A 5,946-nucleotide genomic window follows, 5' to 3' on the forward strand; every position below is an offset into this window, starting at 1 on the left:
GCAGCAGATGGACACCATTTCAAAAAGTCCCAATTGGCCAAAATGAAGAGATCAATTACTTGTGGGGTGCCCAGCTCCTAAATCCCAGGCTCGGGGAACGTCATAGAAAACGGGGAAGAAAGATTGTAAGAGCCAGGATATCAGGAAGTCTGAGAAGTAACAGAGAAGCCGCATCCATGAGATCTCAGTGGCTGGCTAAGGCCTGAACAATGGCAATACCAACCGATGTATCAGTGTGAGAAGGGGGAATCAGAATACACTTTATCACTAGACTAAGAGCTGCGGGCCACTAATGACTGCCAAGAGAGGGAGATTGGTCTTTCCCAGGGCAGGGATGATCCCCTGAATTGCTTATCCGGAACCAAGTAGTGAACCCTGAAATCATGTCCATACAAACAACACTCAACCGACTTCTCAGGTTGGGTTTATATATTTATGTGTTTTTATGTATGCGTGTAACAGAAACAATAATAAATTCCATCAACTTAAGAGGGATTGAGGGAGTGGTTGGAGGGAGAAAAGGGAAGGACATTAATGATAAAAATATATTTTTAAAAAAATGAAAGTTCTTAAAAAGTAGATAGTGATATAATATACAAGCAACATATGCTATATATTGCAGCATATATGTAAATGCCATATTTTTTCAATGTTCAAGCAGAATTTTTCTGACCCCCCTATGAACAAAAATTAAATAGTTGCATTGAATGGTTGGTTTGTCAGTATTATTTTTATCAAAACTGACCTTAATTAAAATGATGTCATAACAGCACTTATTAAAAGGAAATAATATCAAGTATTATTTTCCATATTACAGGCTATATCTGCCTAAAATATTCCTGAAGCATAAAGTTCAGTGCCTGCAATTGAAAACCTTTCTACCCACATGGTTTCACTTGACAAATTTGCATAATGATTTATGGACATTTGCCCTAACAATTGCATGGGGAGACGAAGCAGCTGTTCCCTTGCCCCGCTTTGCCTGTGCTAACGAGAGACGGACAGCTGCGGTTAATGAGAAACAATTGCTAATAGATAGCGCAATGAGTCTTGAAGTGCTTTCTGCTATCGCCAGTCCAGAGAGATGGAAGCATAGGTCCAGAATCACGCCACCCACTCTTCCCCTCCGCTCCCTACAAGGCAGCTGGGAGCAGAATGCAATGGACGGGGCTCGTCCTGTGACGACTCGTGGTATTAAATACATGCAGGGGGTGGAAACTGGAGGCGACTAGAAAGGTCGAGCGGGTCACAGAGCTGTGAGTGACAGATCCATTCACGTCTCTGTCAAGCTCCACTGCCTAAGACACTCGCACCCTTACTACGGGATTTCTAGGAAGTTTGAATTGTCCAATAACACGCGCTGAACAGTAGGCAGGACCCTGTTTTCTGTTATCCTTATTGAACGGATATGTTTCCCTGAGCACCGTTTTGCTCACACGACGTGAAGGATTGGAAAGCAGATCTCGGGGCCCCTCCAGCTCTGTGCTTCCCTAAGCTCTAGAGTGGCCTCGTCACAGACAGGCGGCCTTTAAGGCCGATTGCCTATGGACATGCGTGGCTGTGGGAGCCCTCAGTCACTTCCTCCGAGCCTGCCTTCTGAGTTAGTGTTGAAACGACAATGGGACTCAAATTACAAATTGGGTAATTAGTGAACTGTGCAGCGGAATATTTTTAATATATTGCAAGTTTCAGTTCATATACCACAACTTAATTGAATTTGCCCTAAAGCCCTTCAATTAAAAAATGTGCAGAAACTAGCGGTTTCAAGATAAATGTGGGCCTTGACCAAACTCCAAGCAAACAAAATGGTAAGTTTTTGAAAGGTTAATAACATTTTCTTAAACGAAGCAATAATGGAGATGAAGAGGCAATTTTCCTTCTTATCATGTGGGAGAGTTGATGGGCCACTCGCAGACCGAGCTGGGGTTCTCAGTCCCGCTGAGAAGGAATCAGTCTTGGCCACCATCGGTAAGTAGTGGCACCCCTTTGAAGAGTGTGCTCAACCTATTATCTCCATGGCTGAGTCAGTACATGGCCCAAGGCTTTGTACTCAGTGTCCTTCCCAGCCTCTTCTGCTGCTTTTCCAGGTCCTTTACCCTTCTTCTGTGTTCCAGTAGTCCCTGTCTACATATGCTGTGCCCTGGGGTTACGTTCAGTCAACCCCTACTCTTGGACTTCACGCTCAGTGCCCATAGACTAATTAGTCACTCTGATCTATTTTTCGTCTGTATGTTGAGGAAGGTGCTAGGCTTGCTTTATGAGATTTACATAAGCTAAGGCAGGGACAGTCGATTGGAACATCCTGGCAGGGCAGCAGGTGTCCATATTCACGATGGAGTAGCTGTTGTCTGAGTCACCTACGCACGAGGTCCCATACAGCACCAAACTGTCTGAACATCCTGGGCTTTCCCCAGACTACACAAATCTGCCATGTACTCCTTAAATAGTTAGGACTCTAACAATTTATTTCTTAAAGCACTCTTGAAAGCCAACTCAAACTGCGAGAAGGAAACTGTAGTCGGAACATTTGGCACTGTGTTTTTTCTTTGTAGCACTGAAGGGCAAATCCAAGGTCTTGTATACACTAAGCAAGTGCTCTATCACGGAGCTACATCCCAGTCATTGATAGCGGGGGGTTCTTGTTTGCTTTATTGTGTTCATACTGGGACTGGCTATATAGCTCAATCTGTCCTTGAATTTTCTTGGTAATACTATTCTCCTGCCTCATACTGCCAAGTGCCAAGTGCCAGATTTACAAGGAAGTTCCACTGCAGCCAGCTCAATGTTGCTTCCTGACACATCTTCCCCGCAGATGTGGGTCTCTCCATGCTTATATAACTTACTCCTTTGTACCTGGCTTCTTATTTACTTTGTAATAAGAATAGAGTGAGCGTTTACCAGATAGAATTTGGGATTTTTTTTGCCACGCTAAACAAAACTGTGTTCAGGAGCACACCTCTGTGGCTGTCACCAAATGACCCTGCAGGTGCTCCATGAGGTGTCTCACACGCAGTCCTTTTGTTAGGACCCTAGGATCCCATCATACTCTTGTTGGGGGACAAAATAAACAAAATTACCATTTGATTCAGGAGACTTCAGTGCCCAGCTGGAAACAAAGAGAATATGGGGTTCATGGGGTTAAGGGAGGCTTATTTTAGAGGTGACCTTATTGGTTCTCAGCTTATCTCAATGGTGAAAGCGCTTGCTGCTAGACCTGACAACCTGGAATCTGCTTAGCACACACACACACACACACACACACACACACACATTATAATACATTGTTGTACGATTTCTTCTTTTAAAGGAATTGTGGAAAAGAACTTAATGACTTTTATCTCGTTCTCTAGCTCTTTCGATGCAGGATATTAAGTGATTAAACACCACAACTTTGGAAAACGGAATCTGGGCTCTAATCTTGGCCTTGGATCTTAGCAACTATAACTTTGCTAGAGTTCTTCCTGCAAGTTGGGGTTCCTAGAGACAGAGTAAATGGTGAGCGACTGTATAGTCACACTGCTTAGAGCACAGAACACTTGGGGACAGGATTTAAAAACTGAGGCAGATAAATGAGCAGACAAAAGCCCATGTCGTGCTTCTGGGATGGCACCTTCTCATGGGATGGCACCTACTCATGGGATGGCACCTTCTCGTGGGATGGCACCTTCTCGTGGCATATTGACTTCTCAATCTCACTGTGTGTCTTTTAAAAAAGAGATTCTATAAAAATACTCCTTGAGGGTAACCAAGAAAAGTGTACCTTCAGGTTTTTATTTCTGATAGATCTGTGTCCCCCGTTATAAGAAGTTAGCTCCCCAGACTTCTAGGGACACACAGGTAACTACTAGGTTTGACAGGGAACCCAAAAGAGGCTGAGTTGTCAAAATGGCTCTAAATGGTTGGGATACTAAACAGCAGAAGAGATTGAGGAACTCCTACAGGTGGCCCCTTGGTATCAGTGATTCCACTCCAGTTTTGAAAGCAACACAGGCCGTCGTTCAGCTAACTCTGTACAAACAGTGCTCAGACACGAAGATGTGCTCAGTACTGAAGATGGGCATCCCTACTGCTTGACCCCTCTGCACCCAAGTCCCTCATCTTTCATAAGGGAATAACACTCGCTCTTGGGGCTGTAGAGATATCTCAACAGTTAGGAGCACTTGCTACACAATCATGTGTGTTATGTATACCTATTTATGTGTCTGTGAATTATATGTGTCTGTGTGTTTTGTGTACATGAGTGTGTGCCTGAGTATGTGTTTGTGTCTGTGTCTGTGCCTGTTCTAGTGTATATCTCTGTGTGTGTGTGTCTGCATGCTATGTGTTCCTTTGTGTGTATTATGTGTACATGTGTGTATGTATGTGTGTTCAGGTACACACATGACAAGGCAAGAGTGGGAAGGCCAGCAGACATCTTTCTGGTTGTCTCCTTCTACCTTGAGCTCTGGGGATTGAACTTGGTTCATCAGGCTTGCTCAGAAAGCACCTCTACCCATGGAGCCTGCTCACAGCCCTGCCACTGTTCTTAGAGACAACATTTTAATTCCCAGCTCCGAGCCTGCCAGTGTCTGTCTGGATGCTCATTTATCATGGCAGCACAGGCTCTCAGACTGTAAAGGTGCTTTGGAGATAATCAGATCCCAATCACTGAAACCCCGCTGCCATGCTCCTTACCAACTCGCTGACGACTTGTTTGCCTGGCTTTTAAAGTGAAATAGGTTTTTGCTTTTATTGATGTTAGCATATCTTTTTTTAAGAGACACACACAGAAAAGTACACAGAGAACAAAAAGAAAATGATGGATTACCCCGTGATATAGAGAGACTTACTCCCAGTAGAGATGCTGATATATGTGCAGAAGAAAGCCCCACTAAATGCCACTCAAATTCCCAAAGCCAGGAAACGTAGAAGGAACATTTCTCCGATTCCCTCGCCCCTCAGGTTTCCCAGGAAAGCCATGTGCCCTGAATCTAAAGCACAGAGGGAGAGGGCAGGAAGTCTGTGCCTGGAGTTTCTCAGGTAATGCAACTGTTGATTGAGGAGAGGCAGGCACAAGGCAGTGTGGTCCAGAAGGTGGGGAGGGGGGGGCTTGTGTTCCGATTCTGGCAGCCCATCAGTGACTTACAGGGAGTCATCTCTAGACCCAGCTCACAGCCTGCTTTCCAGCACTCCTGATTTGTGAAACCCCTTCATCTCTGGGTTATACCCTTTCGTGCCTGAATTAGCTCTAATAGAATCTGTTGCATACAGCCAACCTTGAGTAAGCACTGCCCCTCCAACATACCACACAGGTTTTGTCTGGCTGGGCTGTTTTCCACATAAATACTGGAAGCCTCATTTTATTTTGAGGTAATTATCTGTTTTACATTCTTGTGTGGCAGCTAATACGTAGAAAGTCCACAAGTTTTATAGCTGGTTTCCCCATGAGAATGCTATTGGAAACCATAGTTCAAGGTTCCAACCAGAATTTTGACATTGCTATAATCTACTCGTGTTCTTCTATTTGTCCTGCTCTGCTTACACGTATGTTTATGGGTGTAAATCTACAAGTCTATCGTGTATATGGCTTCGTGTAGCTGTCACCAGAGTCAGAAGGCAGATGGATCCAGTTGTACAAAACCCGGCAGTTATGGGAGTTTGTGGCTGTTGCAGAGTCGGGCTCCCAGAACCCACATCAGACAGCCCCCCAGCTGTCTGTACCTGCAGGGCCAGGGGATCCAACATCCTCCTCTGGACTCTCTCGGCACTTGTATATATACACACACATATACATAAATAAAGCTTCTTCTAGTTTGCTTTTCAATAGAAAATTCAAGTTCTGCATTGTTTCCAACTCTTTGGTTTGTCCTTTGCCTTTTGCCCACTTCACAGCTTAAACAGAAGGGTGGGTGACTTGGAATTCCCCTTCCCTAAATGGAAATTGTCTAGAATCTTTCCATTCATATG

This window comes from Chionomys nivalis, chromosome 20, assembly GCF_950005125.1.
Source record: "Chionomys nivalis chromosome 20, mChiNiv1.1, whole genome shotgun sequence".
Lineage (NCBI taxonomy): Eukaryota > Metazoa > Chordata > Mammalia > Rodentia > Cricetidae > Chionomys > Chionomys nivalis.